The following is a 27,825-nucleotide window of genomic DNA, read 5'->3' as shown; positions in this document are numbered from 1 at the left end:
CTCTGAGTAGTTTGATATGGCCACCCCAGCAAACTAATACACGGGGTACATCAGAGTTACATGTGGATTTTTCACTCTCTGAGGATAGGGCTTTTCACAATCTTAAGAGAGGCTTTGCTTCCCCTACATAGCCCTGCCATTTCAAACACTAAAAATGACTGCCTGCACCCCAGCTAATGAGCAGAGATATGCCTATTGCCAGAGACTAAAGGAGGGAAGTTATTTTAAGAGGCAGAGCAGAGATCTTTGTGTTGCCCAGATCACATAATTAGCTCAGAGTAATTGATGAGTATAGACATAAGTCCTGAGTACATATTCATTCACACTATTAAATATTCATGAAACAATTGTCTCCAATTGGAGCCTCAATATTCCCCTGCCCTTTTGTTCTCAACCCCTGCAATTCTCAACCCCTCCCCCAAAATCATTCCGCCTCGAAAGAAGCTCCCTCTAGTTTTTTAATTGCCAAACCCAGTGGATGGTTTTCTACTACTGTTTTTCTGAACCTCTTTTCATTTGATTCCTTCCTCTCTGTTGAAACCCTCCACCATCTCCCATCTTATGACATCACAATTAGCTGACCCCTCCATCTCTGACTACCCCCTCCTGGGCTCTGCCCTCATAGTTTTCCTCTTGAAACGTCATAAATTTTACAACTCCTTGAATTTATGTCCACCTGCTTCTAATAGCACATAAATTTATTATCACTTCTACACTGATGATCCAGATCTACACGAGAACTAGCTTCTCCCCACTGCCTTCAGCCTCTTACCACACATACAGCTTTCTGATGAGGAAACCCAATTTTACTTCCACTCCATTAGAGAGAACCATTTGTGTGGCCCTTTGCAGCCCCTTCTCAGCTACATCCCTACATCCTGAAAGAGGAAGCACATATTTTGTTGGTCCTTCACAAGTACCTGAGAACTTGCATCACCTGTAGAATAATGCAAACCCTCCTGAACGTGGCATTCAAGACCCTCAGAAAATGGCCCGAGCTTATCTTTCCAGCCTCAGCTCCATTCTCTCTACCTTCCAATCTAGTCAGGGCAGACAGTCTGTTCCTTCTCAGTTATTTCCAGGCCTTTGCTCATATTCTCCATGTTTAGAAAAGTTTTCCCTGGTAGTCTACTTTCAACTTACCTTCCTAATTAAAAAAAAAAAGAAAAGAAAGCAAAAGAAAAGAAAAGGAAAAAAATTCTTCCCTTTAGCTTTCACCGAGCCTTAGCCAGGCAGAATGCCACCATATGCAGTGTTCCCATTGTACTGCGTAAATCCCACTATTACAGTGTTTATTCTGCATAATGCTCGTTTGTTTGTCAATCTGCCTTCCCCTTCATTCCGTGAGTCATCGCAGGACCGTGACTCTCATCTCTGAAGCCTCTTGAACCTGCCACCATCATTAACATGGTGACTCATGAGTATTCCTGAAGGGAACCAAACTTCCGGGGAGGAAGCATGTACAATCCACATAAAATTGGGAGAACGACATGGCTTTGCTATGAAATGCAAAACAGTAGCCACACGCAGAATCAGCATAGTATTCATCCTCTTCAGGATTTAGGACTTCTGAACATTAAAAGGCCCAGGAGGTGTCACAGAGAACAGCATCAATCAAGGCTGGAACATATGCCCTGAAATTCCTGACAGATAGCCTGGCCAACTAAAATTATAAATGCTCTCATCTTCAGTTTCACTTCAGGAAATTAAAAATTGACCAACACAGTCTGTGAAATACAGCTCCTGATACTTGTGTCAGAAGGTGCCCCATTTGAAACTAGTCTCTGATGTCATCAGAGAGGGAGAAAAACCATGAGAGACTCTCAACTCTAGGAAACAAACTGAAGGTTGCTGGAGAGGAGGTGGGTGGGGGATGGGGTAACTGGGGGGATGGGCATTAAGGAGGGCACGTGATGTGACGAGCACTGGGTGTTATGCGCAACTGATAATTTATTGAACACTACACCTGAAACTAATGATGTACTATCAGTTGGCTAACTGAATTTAAACTAAAAAAAAAAAAAGAAAGAAATTAGTCTCTAAGAAAACTGGATTTCTGGAACTGCAGAACTTTCTCAAGAAGTGGAAGCCAGGGGACGGCTCATTTGTTTGAGAGAAAGTCTTGAACACATCCTTCTGGTTCCTCAGATGTAGACTGAGTACCTGCCCATTGTTCCAAGGGAAAACTATGAAGTAACCTGATGCAAAACCAGATTACAAATGATTGAGTTTGAATTGTGTCTTTGTTGACTTCCCACTGGAGGGCAAGGAGAAAGGAAGAGAGGAAAGAAATTATTCTTGATTTGGTGTGAATTTTAGAAAGAGCTACGGCTTATTGAGGACATATGTCAATCTTTCCCAATAAAACACTGGATGCTCTAATTTGAGACCTGGAACTTCAGGAAAATCGTGAAGATGTGGATCTTCCCCTAATGCTGGAGTCTGGGCTATAAAAGGAAATAAATTTGGCTTGGCAAGATGAAAGCTGCGTAAGACTGTTAACACGTACCCTGGTATAATTTGCATGAACTGCCCTGAACCTTGGAGAACATCCTGGTGTTGAACTATCCTCTTCCGGAGTGATTATCTTTGGAGCCCCCGCAGTGAGACATGAGCAGTTTCTGTTAGGATGAGTGTATATTCCCAGCATCCATTTCCCTGGGAAGAGGTGGATATGGGAACACAGAATGAAGATTTCAGAGATGAAGTTTAGAATGGGGTGAAGGGGAACACCATCTTCTCTTTAACCTTGTAGTGGATGGACTTTGAATGTGTAGATATAATGGCAGGGGAGTGACTCCCTCTGAAAACCACATCTCATAACCATTGTAAACTATTCTAGGTGTTGTATTTCTCTTCTTTTACCCATAGACATTCAGTAGAACTTTACCAATGCAGCCTGATTTCAACTGTCCTATGGGCTCTAAATGGAAGGGCTTGATTTATGTTGGAGACAGAGAGGCAAAGGGGTTCAGTAACGCCCCTTTCTCAGGCCAGAGTAATGGCCCTTTAGCCTTCACCAAAGGATGGGGGGCTGTGTCCACCAGAGGGCACTCCCCAGGAGGGCCGTTACGAGAGAGCGGATCCCAAATCCACAGACGTCCCCAAAATACCCAGGAGATCATTTAAGGGGGGCAGGCACCTTCAGGGGGACGTCTGAAGTCGTGTCCCTCTAAAAGAAAATGTGACTTCAATTTGAACCTGGGAGCTGATAAGGGCTGGACACCCGGTTACCATTTCAAAGTAGTTCTTTTTTATGAAGATGCTTCCTTGTACTTTTCCACTCATTAAGGCAAGCTCCAGCTACCAGGTTGTAGAAGAGCATAATCATCATGTCTTAGTTCCAAGTTCTCCTGGTTGTGAAACAGATACATTCTTATTCTCAGGAGGCGAATCTAGGCAGCATGCTATATACTGAACAAGTGCCAACTGCAGAGACTACGACTCTTCTGTTGGCTCTCCCGAATCTTGCCCACTCATGAATTAAAAGGAAGAACTATGCGTGTGTATGTGCGCACACACACACGGACTCTGCATATGTGTGTGTGTGTGTGCATGCACACACGTGAGCGTGTGCACTACAGTCTATATTGAGAGGTATGGGAGGAAAAAGTGTACAATGTTAGAGAACTGTAACCTTTTTGGGGAGTTTCACATAACCAGTGAATTGTTACTTTTTTCAAATTTGTAAAGCCTTAAGTTTAATTGACAAAAGTTAATGAACAATGGAAGAGCAGCACAAACACTTGGAATTATTACCCAGAACATCTTGTACTTATCAATTTATGCAGGATGACCGGCTCTCTTGGAACAACTCATTAAAGTGGAGAACTGGACTTTCGGCCCGTAATTCTTTCTGGAAGACCAGTCCTAGATGTCACTGACTAATTGGGCTAATTGGAAGAGAGAAATTGCACAAAATGTTCCTTTAACATGTACATTAATTTCATTTCACTTTCAGCTGAGTCCTCCATATCTAATTGTGTTGATCTGTAATTCTGAACAAATGAAAAATTCTAAGGGAAAAACATTTATAAAGGGTAATTCTAAAGGAAAATAAAGATAAAGCAGAAGAGCAAGAAGGTCAAAAGGGCTATAAAATCTAACATATTATTCTTTTGACAACCTGTTTTAAGATACTCCAATCACTTAAAACTCACTAAAAAATATCATCTTGAACACTCTCGGGAGCTGAGAACTGCGTGTCCCAAATAATTGTCAACATGACATAGAGCTTTTGCTTTGCTGTAAGGCAGTTCCCACCTGACAAATGAGTAGTACTCAAAAAGTTCTTTTGAAGTTAATTGTTCAGAACTCAGGCCAGCTCACAGAAGAAAATTAACCCTAAATGCTTCTTGTTTTAGTTCCTTGGGCTACCGCACACAGTACCACAGACAGGCAGGGGGGCTTCAACACAGAAATGGGTTGTCTCCCAGGTCTGGAGGCTAGAGGTCCAAGATCAAGGTGTTGCCAAGGGGGTTCCCAACTGAGGGCTGTGAGGAGAGTCTGCTCTGTGCCTCTCTCCTCGCGTCTGGGGGTTTGCTGGTGATCTTTGGCATTTCCTCTCTGCCTTCATCTTCACATGGTGTTCTCCCTGGGTGTATATCTGTCTGTGTGTCCATAGTGACAGAATAACTTCTCTCATTTTAAGCCTCCGAGTTTGTGGTAACTTGTCATGGCAGCCCCAGAAAACTGATACAGAGAGGTTCTTTGACTAAAGATTAAAGAAGCCCAAACGAATCTAAAGACAAGGCCATTCTCCTAATTTTTTCCCAGAGATGGATAAAACACAAATTAACACCATCCTTCTGCAGTCTCTTACCCTAAAATTAACATACTTCCAATGAAATAATATTACATTACGTAGAGAATTTGTGGAACATTTTTTTCAATAACTAATAAAAATGTGCTCCATAGAGGAGCGATTTTACCTATAGAATAAATTATGTTCCTAACATTTTATATACAGGCAAAACACCGTGAAACCATACAAGGACTTAGACAGGAGATGCTTCAGCTGGTGGACCCCCAGCTAAGGCCCCACCACTCCCAAAGCACAAAGCACCCTCTGGCATACAACCCGCCTCTCTGAGGGTGAAACAGGGTCCAATGGAGCTGAGAAGCCGGAGAAACACCAGCCACCGACAGAATTGAACACAGAGAGAGTGGTGTGACCTGCACAGTGAAAAGGAGGAGGGCCCAGGGAGCCTTCGGAGAGGCAAAGGTGGCCACCCTCAGTGAGCCAACAGGCCAGAGGGGAGGAGCAGAGGAAACCAAACCTTCCACCTGCACCAAAGCCACACTGCCATTGTGTAGCTCATCTGGAGACAGTCCTTGCCCAAACCCTCTCCACACTCACCAGTCAGGGACACCTGAAGCTCAAGGCCCCCCAGAGAATGGGACGTACGGGACTGTGCAGGTTCTGGGTTAATCACAGGACTCATTCAGGAAAAAATAAACTTGCCTCCAGAGGACATTCGAGAGTAGCCCCAAGTCACTGTGATAAAGTGACGAAGACCTGAGTTTAAATAACCATACATACGTGGAAGGACCACCTCCAAGCATAGGTCTCAGTATTCCATGGTGGGGGCGGGGGAGGAGGGAACCATCCCTTCTATGCACTTTAGAGACACAGGGAAGAAAGGCAGAGTTTCTAGAAAAATCTATTACTAAAGACTATTCTTAAATGCACATCACCTAAGCAGAGACTGTACTACTCTGCAGTTAGTCATCGGGGCCTTACAGAGGGAGCAAATGGTAGACCAGGTGGCCACAGAGCATGGAGGAGGGCCAGCAGATCCTGAGAGAAGCCCCCCAGTCCAAAGAGGGCCAGAAGAGGAGCTCCTCCCAAAACATGGAGCCATGAACTCACTGCCTGTGAAGGAACAAAACTGGAAGCACATCCCACTGCATTGTTTGTGTGTCTCAATAAATACATGAGCGACACATACATCATACATAACATAGTATCAATGGTAGAGCTGTATTAGCAATATTGGATTAGATTGTGTTTTGTGTATTAATATAACATGCAACATATTAATATATTACATATTGCATATATTATATAAGTAATTTAATAACATATTACACATATATATGTATTGCATACCTATTAATAATTTACATGTATTGCATGTTATATTATGCTATCTCATAAATAATTTATATATATGTATATCCATATGTCTATCCATCTCTATCTGTCTCACTCAGAATGCAGACCTAGTTGCTCTCAACACATCCCTTCGTCCACCTTCATAAAGTGCTATATGGGAGGCCCTATTCAACTACTGTAGAGAGGGGTCCTGAGTGTGCCTGGCAGACACCGTGTCATGAGGCTTACGTCAGCCTGCATGTGTGACGTGACTCAGTGCTTGGTACACGGAAAGGGGAAAGAACCTCATGGTTTCGGTGCCATTTCGGAGGTGGAAGCGCCCATGTTCCCTCCAGCAACTGTCCAGAGAAGTCAAGTAGCAGTCAGGAGGGTGCTGCTCACTCTGCTCACTCTCCAGATGGGTTTCTCCAACCCTTCATCACACTTGGCTTTTCTTTCTTGCTCCAGTTCAGACAAGCCCTGGGGCATAAGAGGAGACAGGGATGCCTCCTCACTGCCCCACTAGGACTTTGCCTTCTCTATTTCCTCGGGGCGGTGTGGCCACACACGATAGGGGGCGCCATGGTGCGGATAGTCGGAGCAATAGACTGCTGCTTGCCTTCACGCCAGGAACACCTGACTGCCTTCTGCTCCCTCTGCTGGCCCCCCAGCCTGCATAACCAGACGTGGTACACCCCACCACAACTACTGGGTCTACACTGATCTCCAGTGAAAGGAAGAACAAGATCAAAGACCACTGTGTCCACGCAAACCACTCCATGTCTAGGTCAATGCTCAAAGTGAAGAATTAAAAATATACACATTTCAAGAGAACGATTTCTTTCTCTCCATCTCTTCCACAGAGCTCAAATAGTTGTTTTTCTTGCATAAAATTTTTCCTAGTAATTAAAAATGATGGCGTATGTAAACGGCCTAAAATTTCAGTGATCGAGAGTGTGTTTGTGTCTCTTGTTTAGAAATGTGATCAGTTTCCTGGCACTGAAGGAACTCAATTTACTAAAACCAGCAGAAAGCGTTTATATGATAAACCTACTGTACCATTTTTCCTGGGAAACATTTGTAATCTACTCCAACAGAGATGGAGGTTTTCTATTAAAGATATATCAACACCCTCATAAAGGCCATTTTCCCCTTGCAATTTATTCTGAGTAATAACATCCAAGCCACAAATTTGTTGACAATCAATTTTTGCTTCTCCGTGCAATTTGGTTGAAGAGTATCTGTTTCTTAGTAACAGAATGGTGCCAATACAACATACCATTCAATTACCAGGTGCAGTGACACTGGCCACCCCCCAACGCTTTCTGTTTTGTGGTGACATATCTACAGAGCACCACTGGCCCCAAACCCTGAGCCTCGCAAGGGCTTGCTGCTCTACTCCAAATGGGTTTAACTGACTCCAAACATGAGTAATGTAAGTATTGAACCTCAACTATGTCATGAAAAATGTCTCCTGGGTATAGATGTGTGAAAGAGTCACTTAGATGTTGATGAGGGGCACCCTCTTGATCACGTTTTTCATCAAAGAAAATGTTGGAAGGCATAAAACCAGTGAGTCTAGCAGCTTGAGTAAAGAAACCCAATGATAGGGATACTTGAGGCTGCCTCCCGCTTCATTCTGGAAGGTTGCTGGGATGGACTGTTGTAATTATAGCTTTTATTTCCCCCACACACACACTTTTTCTTCCCCCCAATTTCTTCCAGTAACAGAACCCCTTGTGGGAAACTCTTTTCAATCATTGCATTTAAGACTCATGACTCAGGCTTGATCCATCTAAGAAACACAAGCCCCTGACCACAGTGATTAATTACTTCAGGGACAGACAGCCACTTAGGTCATCTCCCCCAACAGGGACCTTGCTGGAATCATCAGAAAGGAGACACTCTCTGGGCATTCCCAGCTTCATCACTGGGAAGACGTGAGCCCAGGTGTGCTGGCAGCCACCTCTGACAACACATGGAGAACCTACCTGAGAAGGAAGAAATTTGAGGAAGCAGATTCAAAAGCTAGAGAGGCAGCATCCTGATGTCACTGCATGTGCCCCTCAAACCTAGGCACCCTGGATGTAGGAAACAAATGTCAATTTGAGTTGCATTTCTGTCACTTGTAGCACAAAATATCCTCACACGGGCCCTGAGTTAAAAATCATAACCTGTATCTAGACTAAAACAAAACTCCTGTTTCTGCTATCCACCACACCTCTGACACTGAATATGCAGGTTTTACATACCAAGAAAGGCTGATACCAACTACCTGGCATTAGCACAGACCCCACAGATAAGGGCTGAGTCCCACAAGACTGCCCCCACTTCAGACACCGACCAAAAAGTCTTGGCCTCTGGTATTTATGACCAACTGAATGGCCACAAATGAAGGGTTCTCATGACCCCCTTCTCGGGTTCAAAAATTTGCCAGGAACAGCTGACAGAACTCAGGAGTGTTTTACTTACTATTGGGGGCTTTATTATAAAGGATACAGATGGAAGAGATGCACCGGGCGATGTATAAGGGGGAAGCAGGGAGAGAGACTTCCATGCCCTCTCTGGGCACACCACCCTCCCAGCACTTCAGTGTGCTCACCAACCCAGAAGCTTTCGGAGCCCTGTTGGTTAGGGTTTTTGTGGAGGTTCCATTATGTAGGCATGGTTGATTAAATCACTAGCCATTGGTAATTAGCTTAATCTCCAGCCCCTCTTCACTCCCTGGAGGTCAGGCAGAGGGCTGAAAATCTCACCCCTCTCATCACAGGTTTGACTTCTCTGGCAACCAGCCCCCTCCGCCACAGTCACCTAATTAGCATGAACTCAAATATCATTGAAAGAGCTTTATGATGAATAACAGAAGATGCTCCTCTCACTTCTACAGGGAAATTCCAGGGGTCTTAGGAGGTCTGTGCCAAGAACTAAGGACAAAGACCAAGGACATATTTCTTATTATGTCACAGTATCACATGGGCAAATCTTGTTTTATTTTTAAAGGTGATACATGTTGGAGCTTGGGTTGTTGGCTAAACCTTAACGCATGTAGTAAGTGAAAACAAAGATCTTACTTTTTTCATTTTTTGTTTTTGATTTTCATCTTGTCTTGTTTCATTGGTGTCTAGGAATGTTACGATATACTAGGACAAGCAACAAGCGGACATAAATTGTCTCAAAAGGCATTTCTTTAACCAAGTTCTAAGGAGGCAAGAGTTCCCAGGGATGGTGTTGGTGAACAGGATATGCGTTCTGTGTTTGGACATTTGCGTCCTTAGCCACACAATGGCCCTCTCTGCCACTGTTGCCCAAGGGCCTGAAATCTGTGGAGAATCAAGAAGGTGTTGGCTCATCATCAGAATCTGACTTTTTCAGATAAGGAAAGATGACCACCCGCTGTAGCAGAAGAGCAGTTCCTGGCACGTGAACCATGGCTCAGGGGCTATCTGGAGGCTGGTTTCTCACAACACTGCTATTAATAAGATAATTGCTACATTTCCCTCTCTGACATGAATAATTTATTTGTGGCCACTCTCCCTGAAATCTCCTAACAAGTACAACTACTCTTTCCTTTTATTTTAAGAAAGTTAGTTGGGGGGTCTTGGGGGACAGGGGTTTCAGCAAAAAATAAACTGAGAGAAATCAAATGTAGAGGCATATGTCAATTTAACAAATGTGGATTTGATGTCTCTTTCAAGAAAAACACTATGCTGGGGGAGGGTGTAAGGGAGGAAGAGACACAGAGCGTGAAGTTCAGTGGGATGTAAAGGAAAGAGATTAAGCACGAGAGAGAAGACAAACACACATCTAAAAAGTTAAGTCAGCAAAAATATGCCATAAGAAAAACAAAAGACAGCTAAAATATGGGTAAGGTAATATTTAAGAAGGGGAAGATAGGGATTTTTCAGATGCATTTAGTTACGCATTTCCCAAAGTTTGTCCTATAAAACACTAGTCTGATTAGATGCACCTTGAAGAAAGGGTTCTATGGTCCGATATATTTTGGGGGAATGCCACTATTATCCCACATTAGAAATCCATAATATATTCCAGTTTATTAGTCTCTGACTACTCCTCATGCAAAGAAACCTATTTAACTTTAACACAATATTTCCCAAAGTTATCTGACTATGGAAAACTTCTATTTTCCATGGAAAATACTCTAAAACATGCCAAGGTATATCACCTAAGAAAAGATTCGTGATTTTATCGTGCAAACCCAGACATTCCAAAAGACTGGATTTCTTTGAAATCCCGCAGATTGTTACCTCAATTGTTGGCTACAAATCATTTAGTAAACCAGCTTTGTTCCACCAGAAAATGAATGAATGAATGAATGAATGAATGAATGAATGAATGAATAAGTATCATGAACTTTCCAAAGAGATGATACATATTCCTCTAAAATTTCAGATGTGTTTAAAATTTGGCAGGGGCCTTAAATAGCGAAGAATGCATATCTTCAAGTTTTTGTTTAAAAAAAAGGATTATACACACATATGTATGTATATATATATTTCATATGCTTATATTTGCATATAAATATCCATGTATATTTCATCTGTCATGTGTAACAGACGTGCACATACATACATACACGGATTTATGTATATATCCCCTTTATGTGCTGTGATCAATAAGCAGTTTCAAATTTATGTGGTTTTAAAAAAATTATTATCAAGATACGCCTTAACCCACTGTTCTTACTGTGAATGGCTAAGCCCTCATTTCAAAGAGGAGAAAGGCAAGTGGAAAGGGAGAGAGGGAAGCATCAAATGAAAGATTGGGGGCCACCAGGAACCTTGCCTGGGTTGGTTTTGAGAACCAAAGGAAGGCTAAACATTGACATGATTCAGAAGCCTGTGAGTATTTATCATTGGACAATCGCTGTACATCTGTCTGATGATGCTATTCTCACCTCTGAACCATCTCTGATTCCACGACCCTGCTTGGAAACCCCCTGAGTGTTGGCACTCATTTAGGCTCTCCCAAAAGTACTGCCTCAATAAAGACCTCTTGCTCATCCTATCACCCGGACAGGGGGTTATTCAGAATAGCCAAGTACAAATGCTGGCCTTCCTGGGATCTTCAGACAACAAACTGATACTTTGGAGCCTGGGAAGGAGTGGGGGTCCTAATGCTCGCTCCTTCTTACCTGTAGATTAAAAGCAGAGGGGGAAATGGCCACAATGAGGATCGAGGAATCGGGTCCTCACCTAAAACAGGACTGGAGAACAGTTTGAGCTGAGGCTCCAGTGAGGCTTCTCCCTCCCGTGCTAGACCTTGAGACTTACTCAGGGAAGTGCAGGACCACAGGCCTATCCCAGACACTCATCAGTACACAGAGAAAGTGTGAGAATGAGAGAGAAGGCACCTCCTCCTAGGGAAACCTGAAACTGTGGGAAAGAGGAAGTAGGAGAGCTGGTACCAGCCACGGCACCAGAGCCAGAGAACTTTCCAGATACAAGCAGAGCCCTTGAACTTTGCCCTCCCCCACTCAAATGGCACAAGCATGGACAGGGGCTATTCAGTTCCCTTATTAGGTGATGTCGCCTCCCCAGGAGCCCATCAGCAGGGAGAGGGGATCCAGACTAATTCTTCCAATACCCACCCTTTGGTGGGGAGCTCTCCGGAAACCCAAACAAGGAGAAAAAGTTCTCATCATCAGCATACATACATACATCAGCAGCACAAATGCATTAAACCTGTACCTACAGAATTTTGTATTCAAAAGGACATAGCTCTACCTATTTGGCAGGAAAATGATTCAGTACTTTCATGTGGAGATGATCATCTCTAGGTGGATGGATTGGGTTACTTCTTAAGAATTCTGTTTCCCTGAGCCTTGCATTGGAATTTCAACTACAGTAAGTATTGGAAGATGGGTTTTTACCATAAGCAACCATAGGGCAGGGTCTCGGCTTTGTAGAACACAAAACAGCATTTGCATACTACATCTAGCAAAGTGTTATTGTAAGGTCAAGACATTTTGTGGAGTCTCTCTATGATGCAATCCGATATTTGACTTCCGGCAAGCCCTTACATTTTGTCCCTTTTCAAGCTAGCAGGTGTTCTTTGCTTTCTTGGTGGCTTCAAGTCACATGTTTGAGATCCATTCTTCTCCCTGAAAATAATCAAGCTTCATTTCTGGGTTCCATGGGATTTAGACAGGGTATCTGAAATACATGACAGATAGGAGTTAACTTTCTCTGGATGATTTTAAAGGAAGACTTAATGGAATAACAATCAACTGGAACTAATACTTGATCGATCAATGGAGGTGATAAGCAGGAACGAAGCAAGAGCACAGCCCAGAAGCCCATGCCAGGAAGAAACCTAAAACTATTGACCAAACAGACAGGAAAGGTAAACCATTTTCAATCGATACTAAATTTGGCAGATGAATAAACGTTTGACTAATGCATCTTATCAGTTGTAAATCAGCTTTGAACTGCCATAAAATGTCATAAGACCATCTGAGAGGAAATTGGGGGGCAAGCCTAAATCCCCCCAAAAATCATCCTATTTTATGGCATTTGTACTGGAATTATTTCTAGAATAATGCAATTTTACAACTATGATTCAAACTAGGTTTTAGTCTATTGATTTAACTGCAGGATAGCTAAAATTTAGAAGTTTTTATAGTGCTCAATCCCACATAATTGTGGTTAGAAAACTTAGAGAAAATGCAATTATAGCACAGGAGACTTTTGTTCCATTTCTTTTCCCTTCACAATGAACCTCACTGGGAGACCAACTACATAAATAGTAGTTTCCAAATTTCCAACCCAATGTATATAAAAACGGAGTGGCTTACTAATCCAAGAAGCACTATCGAGGGATGCAGAGATTATTCAAGGCAGCATAAGAACATCACAAAAAAATTTAATTCTCTAAGAGAGGAACTCTTGCTCAGATTAAAATATATCCTGATCCTGGCATAGTTTTAAATACATCACATGATGAAATAATTACACACATTCCTATAAATACAGGTGGCATCAGAAAGAATCCAGAAAACACCCAGGCACGCCGAGGGCTGGAGGTCTCACCTTTTAGCTTGAAGAAACTGTTCTAGGGAATGAGTACTAGGCCCCCAGAACGCTGGCACATCTGGACCCCAAGGACGGCTATGCACCAGGCAGCTATGTTAAGGGGCACCTGCGACCCTATAGATGGGCAACTGGCTGCTCAGTGTTTTGCTTTCTCGGAACAAGAGAAAGGGATTACAGGATTATTGAGAGTTCAATTTTAGAGATCTAATCCAAATGTCTCAGTTTGGTCCAAGAAAATGAGATCCAAAGAAATTAAATGGCTTGCCCAAGATCAGAGAGCTAACTCTTGGTGACCTGTCTAGAGCCTAGCCTCCCGATTCCCAGGCTCTGATGGCTTGCCCTACACCAGGGCCAAGCATGGCCTTCTCTCCTGGGATGGGCATCCCCTTATCACAACCTTCTTTCCTCCAGGCTCTCTGAATTGGCAGGAGTCACAAGAGCACCTGGCCATCATATATGGGAAACAATGGGCTCTCAGGATGGATTTGCAGGCAGCTGTGGAATAGGTCTTTATTTGTAGGATTCCAGAGAAGTAGGTTCCAATGTGTCACGTTTATTAATGTCAGTCTCGGAGCTTCTGCATACAGTGCTTTATCAATACACCATGCATTATGCATCACGCCTGGTTTGTGAGCTGCTGTATGAAGCAGCAAGGCCTGCAGCAGCACAGCAGATGGCTTTAGTCACTGTGAGCCCCCCAGGCAATGACCTATGACCAAGACCTTCAATGACGTTTTGTCATTCCTACCGTGAGGCCGTATAAAACGAATTATTTAGAAATCAAATATTGAAGAAAGGACATACACGGCAAATAGGAAATATGCAATAGATTTGTTTAGCCCATTCACAAAGCCAAATGTCCTTCTTGGAGTTGGCCTTGCGGGGGCGGGGGGGGGGAGGCAGGGGGCGCAATGCACATTTATGCAAATTAGCATTGTGCCAAGAGCCTTGATTTATTTCAAAACCATGAAGATTCCATTGCTCTTGGTGAACTTTAGAGATTTTCTTTAAGGGAATCATTTGTCTGCTATTGTATTGAGTGACACTTTATCTTCTGTGCGTGTGTGTGAGTGTGCACGCACACACGTACACACACTTTTAGTCTTACAGCCTCTCATCCTCGCTAGTGATTTTTATTAGTTTAGTTTCATACATATTCAAGGAGATTTGTAAGTCAGATCCATTTTTTTTTCTTAAGGATGCTTTATGTTTTAGAAACTAAATAATGTATTTTTATTTAATTTTTATGTTATGTTATGCCCCCCACAAGTGTAGCTGCCATCTGTCACCATACATTACTATTACAATACCACTGATTATACTCCCTCTGTTGTACCTTTCATCCCGTGACTCATTCATTCCATAACTGGAGCCTGGATTTCCCACTCCCCTTCACTCATTTTGCCCATCCCCCTATTATTAAAATTCTGTACTGTTAAATGAATTTTTAAACCATACACTAAACATTGTATTAACCGTTTAAAGGGGGAGAGTAATTATAACAAGTTTGTTTGCATTCCGTTAAAATCAGATACGTGAAATGAACTATATCCCACCAACTGTCCCCAGCAGGATGGATGGGTAGAGAAGAGCTGCCTGTGGTAACGTGAGATATTCACTGGCTTTCTCATAATCCCCAAAGTGTCATTTTCCTTCCAAATTCTGAAAACTGACTGGTGGATCGGGCATGACGATGGCTGTCACCAGAAGCAGATCCGGCTGACATTCCGGCTGTGCTCACTCACTCATGGCTGGAACCTGAGCCATCCTTCCTTTAATTCCAGATGGCATTCTTTCTCCTTGGTCAGGAAACTTTGTTCGTGATGGGTCAGTTTCCCAGATACATGGATCTGATAAGGATAAACAAGCTTTTCAGTTCTTTGGTTCTGCATACCAGACCCTCCTTTCTTATATATCCTTGGTTAGCACTGATTCCTAGTTACTGGGGTCAGAGAACGGAGTGATGAACTTGATCAAATTGCTGGTGCTGCAGAAATCTGGCAATGATGGGAACCTGATGACTAGCCCATCAGACAAGTCATCTAGAAGAGAATAACTTCATAAAGATGGTATTAGGCATCAGATTTGGTTTCCTATTTTGTTTTTTTTTTTTTTTACTCTGAATCAAATGAAAGCATGGTCCAATGCTCTTCGTTGAAGTCAACCAACAGACCAACATGAAAGAAATGAAAACACCCAGAGGTGCTTAGTGGTGAAGGCCCCCATGGCTTCTTGCAAGCTTTTATCTGCCCCCTGATCACAACTTCCAGATCTCACTTAGGATCCCACTGCTGCTGGTTGGGTTGATGTTGGCCAGAGGCCCCACGAACTCCTGCCTCTGCACTTGTCCTAGAGCAGCTGGGGAGCACGCCTGTGCAACACCCCATGGGGGTCCCGTGGCAGGTGAGCCTCTCCAGAACTCACAATCTGCCCCCCAGGCCCTCACGTGAACGCACTCCTCTGATCTCCTTCAGGGGGCTTCAGTGAAATTCAGAAGAGATCACCACAGACTACAAGAAAGGAAAGCGTCCTAGAGAAGTCTCAATATGAGCTGGGCCTTGACACATGGGGAATAGAATGACCTCCCTTAATACTGATCCGTGTTCCTGTTTTTCATCATCACCCCTCCCCCACAAGGAGTCTCTTTAGGCTTCTCCTAATCATCCCTCCCCAAGACATTTTAGCATCTGTGGGTCCGTTTATGCGCCATGACCCTTTAAATGTCCACAAACCACCATAATATCTAAGATTTTTTTCACTCCCTACCCTGAGAATCAATTTTTGCCTCCTTGGGGGAAATATCACTGAAGGGAACACACACCACATGAGTTTCTCTTGTATAAATGATATTCTTCTGATAGCTTACCCTACGGCTGGTAGACAAATTCCCCTTTCAGAAAGATCTTTTTCAGTGTGGGTTACTTAAAAGAATGTTTGAATCCTCTCAGGGGAAAAAAATGGAAGCCCCCCAGTAAATGAGCCATGAGCTAGCAGAAGAGGAGACACTTCATCTCTGCCATGCTTTGCTTTTTTAGATCTAGACGTCAAGGAGTCCAGATGTCTTAGAAGGTTGGGAGGCTGCCCCTGAATCATGGGGAGAGGCTGGGCAGTGGGAAGAATGACCTTCTTAGAGCAGACATTACCTAGAGATTGGGAACATTTTTTGGTGAGCTAGATTATTACTTCATGTCACTCTTCAGTTTATCCACATTTGCCATCTTTGAATTCGTGAGTGAGCAAGGGTAGGAAAGTGAGCTGAAGAAGTAAGACGGGACAGCGGGCCAGTAATGACATGTTCAGTGGGACCAGTGAGGACCGCTCACTCCTTTTCCTGAAGTAGTAATAGACAGCTTCATAAAGGAGATGGAAACTAAATACTGCCTATGTCTCAATTTTGCATAGAACTAACAAGTGCTTATATCCCTGACCTTAACTGACCCAAACTAGCCTGCCTCCTTCCTTAGTTACTAATTCCCTCAACAAATATTTGAGTGTCAAGGATCTATGAATACTGTAAAAATGAAAAGGTCAAGATTGACCCACTTTTCCCCCCAAAGAGCCCACAGTCCACTGGGAAAATTCAGATGATTTGATTAGAATTGGTGAGTAGAAGAAGCATAAGGTTCCCCACAGTATTGGCTCCAGCCCCCAACACTGCAACTCACCAAGAGACATTCATGGTTTGTTTTTCTTTGCGGATGAACCCCCCCGCCTTTGGAGAACTTAATCACATTTGTATTTCCAAATTCATTGTTTTTAAGGAGTCTAATCAGGTGGCTTCAAGTCAAGCTGCTACCTAAATTAAGGGCTCTCCCCTCATTTCGCTCTCCCCACCAAATCAGTGATCACAAATTAGTGATCAAAGAAACAATTACCTTTTACAAGATTTGCTTTCAATTACCGTGTTTGCTTCTCCTTGGGAATACGGCTACTGGGAGCGCATCTGATCAGCCCTGCTGCTCTGTTACCTGCACGAACAGACAGGCACCAAGCAAGTGGCCTGACGGTTCCTTCCTCCTGGACACCTTAAATCTCAAGAAAGTCAAGTCTGCCCATGGGATCCTGGGAAGCGGGGCCTGCTCCAAGCAGCTTTTGAGGACACGAGGTTGTCCAGAGAACCGGAGAGTGGAGGCTAGTCCTGAAAGATGGAGGAAGCTGAAACTTATTTTCCTGGCTAGTTCTTAAAGGTATTATGTCAGCTTCGTAAGACATTCTCCCCATCTGCAGACCTTTTCACATCATGAGAACAAACCTGAGTCAATAGATCCCCTTGAGCCGGCCTCCAGAGCCAACCTCAGCCACACCACCGCCGGGCAGGAGCCTGCTAAATCTGCTTGTCCTGTTCCGAAGTGACAGAGGCCGACACAGTGGCTAGCCTGCTGAATGATTCTGCAGGAAGCCCAATTCTGAAAGCCCATTTCTTATCCTACAGAAGCTTGCCTACTGAGTCCTCCTACACGGTCAACACCTCTCTCCAGCAGGAGACCTGCATGGTAATGGCTTGTCCTAAAGCTCACACTCCATTGCCTCCTCCAAATGACCCTCACCAAGTCACAGTCCTCATCTGTAGGATTCTGAGACTTCCTTACCTTCTCAATATTAGAGCAGAAGTGCATAGAGCCAGAAGACTTTGGCCTGCAAGCATGTTTCAACGGTATGGTTCTCAGATTTGAGATTTCTCAGCTTCCATAGTCTAAGCAACTAGGTCGGGGAAAATTACCTGGAAGATTAATCATTAACTTTATCCTTTATCCTTAGCTGATCTCAGGCTGTTTATCAAGCGGGCCTCTAACACTGGAGATCAAACTGGTCTCCGGCCTTGAAGAGAAAATTCCTTTTGAACATTCTGAATTCTTGAGTCCTCCCCAAGCTGCTGCCAGGTTCCAGGAGAACTTGACTTGGAGAGGGCGCCATGTTTCAAAGCCCTTCTGGCATCAGGCCACTTGATGCTTCTCTCCATTACCATTACAAGGAAGTCACTCCCACGGTAGAAAAAAACATCAACTAATTACAAGTATATCTCTCACTTGTCCTTTAGGAAAGTTCCAGAATTTCATCAGACCCCCAAGTTCCATCACTTCAAATAAGAAAAAAAAATGTATTACCACTTAAATGAGTCACTCACAAAAACATGATACCGACTACTGTTCTTTGATAAATTTCCCCCACCATCTTATGTTTTCCAAAGATGAGAAAAGAGCCTCCATTAAGTCCCGTTTTATTTAATTTGAGCTCAAATTTAAATGCAGTGTTTCCCTTAGAAACTACTACAACCTGAAACTTTTATGGCCAGTTTCTAGCTACAAACTCAAGGTTATCTATGAACATAAGCTTTAAAATAATATGGAAATAGAACTTAAAAACTGAGATCCTAGTGTTTTTGTAATAAGGACTTATTAGTAATGAAACGAGAAAGATAAGGAAATAAAGTTTTGTATATGAAACTGAGTATGCTGTTTCATAAAAGCCAGCCCTCTGCAATGTGGCATCTACGTAGCTGAACACGCTGATGTCTCTTGAAATTTGCTGAGAATAAATTTGAAATTGCATTTCCACGAAAGTAATTGCCTATCCTCTAGAGCCACGGTTCCTAACTTTTGCAAAGATCCTTTTTGAATACCAAGAAATTTTAGCAAGAACTCCCACATGATCAGAAAAAGTACAGAATACAGGTGGAGAGAGACACAGGTCTTTGCATGAATTCCATGGTCCCTTGGGAGTCTGGGTCCCACCAGCTGGCTTCCACTGATCCTGTGCTGTGATAGCCGTAAGAGTATCCAGAAATGACTGCCCCTGCGCAGACATTCTGGAACAAGCTCGTGGCTCATATTAAAACTTCAGAGACCACTGTGTCTCCACCAGACTTGCCTACACCAGAAAACAAATGTCCTCCATGTTTTCTTTTGGTCTCAATACATAGTCTACTCTTGATGTTTTACACCCCGTAAATTTACCTTTCTAGTACTCTCTAATTAATCTAAAAATCGTTCACCTTCTTCTCAAGCATAGGCTTGAACTGTAAGAATGCAGAGGATTTGAGAAGGACCTTTCTATATGCAAATAATAAATGTGATAACTTATCATCCCCTCCATTGAGATGATTATCCACATAAATCTTAACAGTGCCATTGAGGGCGGCATTAAATCATCCCACTGGTCCATTGCATTGTGGGTGCTAAGCTGGCATTTTTATATATTTAACCCTACTGCACTCTGACAGCAAATCATACCCTGTTTGTATGCAGGAATCTCTGCAAGAAACCCAGGCCCAAACCAACCCAGCTCAGTCTCACCTAGCTCGTGGGCACTGAATGCCAAGTCATGCTGCTTCTCAACCCCTTAGGCCCCAAAGGTTGCTTCTACAATGAACGTGTTGCCCTTTTGAGAGGGATTTTCTAATTTCCACACTCCCTGGAAGATCCTCCCACTGACAAATGGGAATATTGTGGGCTCTTTAGAAATTGTTCTTCCCAAGCTTCTGGCACGCCTCACAACCTATGTATCATTCTGCCTTCGGGTCACAGAATCATAGACATCATCTGGGTCGCATGAATTCAGAGGATCCACACACTTGGATGGGGGGAAAGGTACATCTTTATTGTCACTAAGTTCTAACTGGAATTTAGCAATTCCTTCAAATGCGAATGCAGGCAACAAACCACAGTTGTCCCAGAGACTTTATCACCAAGAGAAATCACAGATCTTTTCATTCACATTAAGGTTGCACAAATACCTCAAACTATTTACTGTCATCACTATTTCAAAATTCAGGCAGCTGTGAGACCTACCATGAGAGCCTAAGCTTTGCTTTTACTATGGTAACAAGGAAGCCTGTAGATCCCTAAATCACCAGTTTGATCCATATATTTGCTAATTATATTTTAACAAAATTGATTGCCTTTGTAATGCTGTGTGTTTTATTTTATGCACTTAAAAACATTTTTTTTGGAGAAAGGGTCCCTGGGACTCATTAGATGATCCAGGGCATAGAGAAGGATAAGCATTCTTGCCTTGAAGTGAGAGTCTTTGAATGGTCATTGCTGCTACCGCATCCTTGAACACCCTGCACTTGGCTCCATTGCTCTCAGAACCCCACTACTCCACTGCTCTCAGAACCCTGCAACCTATGAGTCCCCTGCTTACGTATATGGGGCTAGACCTGTTTGACCTCCATGAGCAGGAGACATTCTGGGCAGAAGCTCTGTCCAGCATGGCCCATCCCGAGAGTCACCCTTTGTGGATCCTTCCCCAGCATCTCACTCTTAGGGGACATGGCATGAAGGTCAGACAGCACCCAAAAACATGCCCTTGCCCCTTCATTCATTCCAACCAACAGTGAAGAGGCCCTTGAAGAACATTTCACTTGCCTCTTAACTCCACAGTCAAGACAATGGAACCCCAGTCAGCAAAATGACCTGCCTCAAAATCCCACAGCAAGTAAATTGCCCTGACGCCCAGGAAAGATCTCTTCTCTACAACTACACACAGAGACAGATAACAGCAATGACCAGCATCTACGTCATGCTCATTCCATACCAGGCACTGTTTTAAGTGCTGTACGTATATCAGTTCCTTTAATTGTCATAATGAATCAATTGAGTAAGTTCTGGGATTATCCTTACTTTATGGATGGGGAAACTGAGGTCCAGAGGCCATTTGGGGACTAAATAGGTGACACAACCAGTAAATGATGGAGCCAAGATTCAGATCAGGCAGTGAGACTGCTCTCACAGTCCAGCATCGTCTGCCTCTCCAGCCACCTCCACCAGGCAGTCTGAAATTGAAAGAAACATACATATCAGTGCTCAACGTGTCCAATGCTTAAGTTCCTACAATGGTAGTTATTATCATTTGTTCCAAGGTAGACATAAAATACTGTGGATAAATATGAATTAGATGGTAAAGACCAGACGTTCAGGAGTGAGGGAAGGAACAGAAAACTGTAGCCGAGTGGAAGAGAAGCCGAGCAACCCAACCCACATTTGCAACGACCTACTGGCCATCTCCAAATCCGTAAGTTGAAAACTCTACTTATTGTCTCTTTCCCCCCAGATTCATCCCTGCTCCTGTATTCCTTTACTCCGTGAAAGTTGCTACATTCAGCTTCTTCCACCTTCTTTCTTGCTCCACTCCTCCCACCTCACCCACAAACTCTGTCAACCTGCCCCAGAAATATCTCCCACAACTCAAAATACGCCTCGAACACTGAATTTAATTCCTTCTCAAAATGAGTCCCAGCTGACCAAAGAAAATCTGTATCGAGGCTGGAAAATTGGAAAGGTTGAAAATGACATTCAAATGAGATTCAGGGATTTTCCAAGCAATAGAGGGAAATGAGACCAGCCACAGAATAGGATACTCTGGGCCCACTACTGCCCAGTGCAGGGAAATCTACTTGGGAACAAGGGGAACAATGGCAAGGAAGCCACCAGCAAGTTCTAGCTTGGAGAGCATGAGAGATGGGTTTTTGTTTTGCCTACCTCCCTTCCTCCCTTTGGAGCACCCCCAAAATAGGACATGCCACCTCCTGACCACAGAGTTGAGTGTGTGACCAAGCTAGGTCACACAGACTCCCTCCTGGGAATTCAGCCTTGAGGGGTACATGCAGGAGATTGACAGCCACACCCTGGAAAGGTGGTCCAGAAGCTCTTGTTTCTAAGATCCCTAGAACTGCACCATGTCCTGTCCCCCGGAGGCCCAGTGGCTCCATCTTCCTCTGACTACATGAACTACTTCAGTGTCCTGGGTGTTTGTTGTATTACTATGCTTCATAATATACAGGTACACTAAATATGTCCTTCTACTTGGATCAGTATTTCCTAGTCAGTGTTAAAGAAGAAAACAGCAAAAACAAAAGAGAATTCCTAAAAGAGGTTTGCTTTCCAGGCAGTGGGGAGAAACTCATCGCAGACTCAAATGAGAGGAAAAACTCGTGTGCTCATCCTGCTAAAGACAATGGAAACCACAGAAATGACTTAGAGCTAAGGAAACAAAGTCTAGTCAAGTTGGGAGGGAAGTTAGTGCAATCTCAGGGAGGTTGAGGGTTTTGCTCAACTCACAGTTAATTCAATAACTGGTGAGAATTCATTTGAACCCTTAGGACATGGGCTGCAAGACCATCCCAGTTGAGCAGGGTGAACTAAGAGTCCCTACGGTCCACCTACAGAGGACTACAGAAAGCTCCACATGTCCCTCTGAGGCACAGAAAGATCTGGCCATCCGAGGCATGGGTCCCAGAAAAAATTCTCCTAAAGAGAAGCAACATCTTTCTGCTTAGGATGAGAACCCCAATATACCCAGAAGAGTATATTACTCAGCTCAGGCTGCCATAACAAAATACCATGAGCTGGGGGGCTTAAACAACAGAAATTTATTTCTCACAGTTCTGGAGGCTGGAAGGCCAAGATCAAGGTGCCAACATGGTCGGATTCTGGTGGAAGCCCTTCTTCTGGCTGGCAGAGCACCCTGCCTTCTCACTGTGTCCACGCGAGGTGGGAGGGGAAAGAGAAAGGGGGTGGGAGGGAGAGAAAGCGAAAACAAACTCTAATTCCATCATGAGGAATCTACCTCCACGACGTCATCTAAACCTAATTACATCCCAAAGGCTCCACCTCCTAATATGATTTCCTTGGCAGTTAGGGCTTCAACATATGGACTGGGGGTGGGGAGGACCCAATTCAGTCCACAGCAAATGGTAAAACGACTTTTTCGCTGAATATCATTTAACCCTTGGAAGATCTTAAGATGTGTATAATCCATCTCAAAATACTCTCACATCCACAAAGCAATGCTATGATATGTTGGTTTAAGTTACACCCTGGGCATACTCAGTGGCCTCCTGGAGAACCCCAACCCTCAGTCCATGTTCTCACCAGCAAACCCATCCCCCAGGACGGCTGCAGCAAGAGCCTCAGCCTCTCAAATCTCCAACCACATGCAAAGATTCTCTAATATAGAAAGGCTCGGAAGGGGGATTTTGTTGGTAAAATTCGGGGTATTCAAGCTATATGACCTAGTAAAATATGTCAGTAACAGCCCCCAAGCTGCATGAACAGGATAGATGAAGAACCCATAAATGATGCCATTGACATTTGATGCCATAAGATTCCCGTGTCCAGCCCCTGTGTTGGGAGGAGTCTGGCCTGAGGGTAATGTTGTATCTTCCTCAGTGAACCTTCTGTGCAGTGTGAGGAGACCACCCACGAGACAAGAACTGGGACTTCACCGAGCTCACAGACTCGACAATAGTTTGTTTTGATAAATACCCATAAGGAGGATTTGGCTTCCTATCTTCTTCCCTGTAACCAGATTGAGTCTCGATCACCTGCCCGCAAGAACCAGTTCTCAGCAGGTTAGAATATCAATGCTCGTGTGTTACACTGGGGAAAACCTGTGTACGTCTAGGATGTAAAGTGTTTTGGGATAATTTGGTCTATCAGAACCAGTGAATGCGCTGTGTGAGTCCATGAAAATATACAATTTATTTTAGACCTGAGATTTTAAGCTAAGAGAATTGGGCTAGGTTTGTAAATAGCACTGGGATGCTTAAGGGAACTTGAGATTTACTATATCCGTAAGTTTAATCTAACACATAAACTACATAGGAGAAATCAAATATATTATATTTATAAATGCAGTAAAAATGTTTAAAGGAATTTAATTAACCAAGTTGTAAAGGGGGCTATTTAAGTTAGTTTTATCTGTTCGACTGGAACACTAGTAAAAGCACCCTTGAATAGGACTGTTAAAATTCAATGGATTTATAAAAAGAACAATCAGATTTATAAGTGGGACTTAGAAGCTTAAGGAAAACAAGACTTCTGCATTTTTTTATTTGAAAAAATTGAAAACTAATCTAAAAATCCACATAAATGCAAGCCATCCCTTTTAGGGAGGAAAAAAAAGCCATTTTAAAGACCCAAACACTCATATCAAGAGATCAGAACTTAGGAGTCACTGCTAATTTTGATATTGGCATTATTTTCCCGCAGAAGGAACCAGTCCTGGGATAGTTTTGACTATGCACCCCTAATAGTAAAACAATCTTGAGACTGTATCCCTTACTATCCATCTCGTTTTTGACATGCCATGGTGCACTCTGCGAGGCACCACCCAGAGCCCCTCTGACAAAGGACGAGTTGCCTGGATGCTCCAGGTGCTGTGGGCAGTCTTAGTGGACAGACCCTTCGGGGACACCTCAGCTACACAGAGCTGCCTGGCTGACTGCATGCCCTCCCGCACCAGCCCCACCCAGAGACTCTTCCAGAAAGGCCTAGCCAGCTGGGGGCAGGTCTGGATGACTCTCAAGGTCATGCCCACGGTTGACCAAAGCTGTCGAAGGGGCTTCATCAGAGCTGATCTCTCCCCCTTTCTTCAGCTCTCTCCCGCAGAGGTCAGTGCCCAGGACGGTCCCCAAAAAACACCCTGAATGACCAACTCCTTCACAGAGGCTACTCTCAGGAAACCCACCCTACGACACAAATTGTGTGCACCAGCCTCTCAATGGCTTTGTGAAACACTGGCCACGTTTAAAATCCTTATGATTTTAGTATCTTCAGAGTGGGAAACAGGAGAGAGGAGACCAGAATTCTGGTGAGCCATAAAGTATGGCTAATCGGGAGGTGAGCTGCTAAATGGTCTATACTCACAGGGTTAGACAGCATCACAGGCTACATGACATACTCTATTTCCTTCGGAAACACATCTTTGCACCTGGTTCTGCCTCTGACTTGGCTCCCAGTGAGGCAACTATCCTTATGTCATTGCTGTCACCTGCACAGGAGCAAGCCATCAGAACTACCAGCATCAAACCCTTTCAGGGTGAATTTCTGCTTTCAAGAAGTGAGTAGATGTACATTTCCCAACTCCTTCCCCTAAGTACAAAAAAAAAAAAACCCTGGACATTACATATAAAACAAACCTAAGAAGACTCCGAACAATGGAGAAGAATCTGACAAACTGGATGAAACTCTAGAATTATGTTGAGTGGAAAAAAAATCCACCTTAAAACATTACATACTGTATGACCCATTTATGTAATATTCTCAAAATGACAAAATTTGAGAAATGAAGAACAGATTAGTGGTTGCCAGGGATTAAGGAATGGCAGTGTGAGAGGGAAGTGTGTGCATCTATATGGAACAATGTACGGGATCCTGATGGAAATTTTCCATGTCCTGACTGTATCCATGTCTACATCCTGGTTGTGATATCTCACTGTAGTTTTGCAAGATGACACCATTGGGAAAAACTGAGTAAAGTGTGCACAGGTCTTTCAATATTATCCCCTATAAGTGCACGTGAATTTACAGCTATCTCAAAATACAAAGTTTAATTTGAAAAAAAAGAAAAAAGCATTCAGGTTGGATGTTAGCAATTGAGAAGAAATGCCTGCAGATGAAGCAGAATACTTTTTAACCCCTCGGAGCCAAATGGTTGTAGGGGAGGGTTGGAGAATGGCGAATCAGATGCCTTCTGCGATTTTCCATAGTTGACATCAAAATGGCAAATCAGATGTGTTCTGCGATTTTCCATAGTTGACATTTCCATAGTTGACATCAGAGATGGACTACCATGAAACAAATAAAAGGTAAGCCGTGGGACCCCTCACTTGCACAGACCCTACCGAGGCCTGGCATGCACCATAGCAGGGTATCTGCTTGAGTAAAAATTTGCAAAGATATTCAACCAGTGTTGGTGGGGATTGGGATCTTCTACTCTGCTCTGTCTCCACCTTGCTTCTCCTCCTGTCGGGTGGGGTAGCGTGGCCACAGGTCTCTTGGGGACCTTGTTAAGGGGAAGCTGAATAGGAGAAACAGGTTGTTTGGTTGGTAGACGAGGTTTGATGAGGTTCCTATGGCTCAGAGTCACTTCCACGTCTAACCACATCATCACAGTAGAGGAATGTGGCCAGGACTTCCCTGCCACCCACCGTGTTACCTCATAAAAGCATGGCATAAAAGCATAGGTCCAGAGGTCACACTCCAACCCAAACATTATCTACAGTCCCTGTTACAGACTGAATTATTTCTTGCCCCCCCACCCAAATTCATAGGTTGAAATCCCAAGTCCCAGTGTGACTATATTTGAAGAAAGGGCCTTCCAGGAGGTAATTAAGGTTAAATGAGGTCATGGGGTAGGACCCTAATCCAATAAGACTGGTGTCTTCATAAGAAGAGGAAGAGAAAGCAGGGATGCTCGTACACAGAAGAGCCCATGTGAGGTCACAGCAAGAAGGCAGCAGTCGGCACATCAAGGAGAGAAGCCACAGGAAAAAACCCAAACCTGCTGACACCTTCATCTTGGACTCTAGGACCGTGAGAACAAAAATCTCTGCTTCAGCTGTCCTGTCTGCAGTATTTTGTTATGTCAACTGGAACAGACGATTACATTTCTACACCTCAAACATGGGGGCAGTGAGAAAAAACAAGGCTGGAAATGTACGGAGCCTGGAGCTGGTCAGTGCAAATTCCTCCCAGGGATGGGGCGTCTGGGTGGCGCAGTCGGTTAGGCATCTAACTCTTGGTTTCGGCTCAAGTTGTGATCTCAGGGTCCTGAGATTGAGCCCTGCATCAGGCTCCGAGCTCAGTGTGGAGTTTGTATCAGATTCTCTCTCCCTCTCCCTCTGCCCCTCCTGCTTGTGTGCTCTCTCTCTCTAATAAATAAATAAATAAATATTAAAAAAAAAAAAAAACCCTGCAAGCAGGAGCTCAGTTACCATCAGCCCAAATCTGAATGGAGGTGCTCTTCTATAGAGAAACTCAAGAACGAAACGTGGGGCGCCTGGCTGGCTCAATCAGTACAGCATGTGATTCTTGATCTCAGGGTTGTAAGTTTGAGACCCACATGGGGCGTAGACATTACTTAAAAAATAAAATCTTAAAAAAAAAAAGAAATGTTTGCAACTAGAAACATACCAGACCCTTTTATGAAAATCCCACAATGAGAATCGCTCTGTCGTAAGAGGACAAACAGTACCTCAAACTGCGGGTGCTACAAAGCTCTCAGTGGGTGAAGTCTCACACATTCCTATACACGAGATGGCCTTCTCATGTCCCCATGGCATCCCATCCTGATACAATCTGGCCAGCACAGGTGAAATAGCATGCAAAATCAAACCAAAGCTGTGAGATGCACTGGAGAGTCAAGTGCTCTGAGGACTCACTGAACACTATGTCCAAAACTAATGATGTACTACATATTGGCTAACTGAATTTAAATAAATAAATAAATGAACGAATGAACGAATGAATGAATGAATGAATGAATGAATGAAACTATGCTCCAGGGGCAGTCCCTTAATATCTGAAAGATCTTTTTCAGAAGCCCACATTGCAAAGTCTTCAACTTCCACTCTCAGATTCTACGAGAGGGTTTGCTAGAAATATTTTTTTGTTGGTGAAATGAGGGTTGTTCAAATCTATGAATTGGCTGGAACATTTCCCAGGACCATTGCTCAGGCATGAGCAGGGCACGTGTCTGGTGAGCTACATAACAGCACGCCTACAATCTTATTAAGTCTTGCATGCCACGAAATTGCTAAGGATTCTGTTGTGAGGTCTGACTTTCAGAGAGCCTAAGCACAGACAGCAGAGACTTCTCTGAGCTTCTGAGGACAGGTTTTGTGCTCCTTGCTAAACAAAGCTTGTTTGGTGGCTGAATTCATTATGAGACTTG

The 27,825-nt window shown here is 43.6% G+C and overlaps 1 long non-coding RNA gene across 1 annotated transcript in view; it reads right to left on the bottom strand.

The window, feature by feature from the left end:
* The window catches only part of LOC141372416 (uncharacterized), a 146,897-nt gene that overhangs the window by 108,487 nt on the left and 10,585 nt on the right, over nt 1-27,825 (bottom strand). Inside the window, exon 2 of the long non-coding RNA XR_012377652.1 lies at nt 20,772-20,923. This is a non-coding gene — a long non-coding RNA (uncharacterized lncRNA). The remainder of the gene's footprint in view (nt 1-20,771; nt 20,924-27,825) is intronic.

The sequence above is a fragment of the Callorhinus ursinus genome, unplaced genomic scaffold (genome assembly GCF_003265705.2).
Source record: "Callorhinus ursinus isolate GAN/ISIS: 27379988/994484 unplaced genomic scaffold, GSC_fseal_2.0 scaffold3, whole genome shotgun sequence".
NCBI lineage: Eukaryota > Metazoa > Chordata > Mammalia > Carnivora > Otariidae > Callorhinus > Callorhinus ursinus.
Note: the sequence above shows the minus strand (reverse complement) of the source record. Positions and strands in the feature narration are given on the sequence as shown.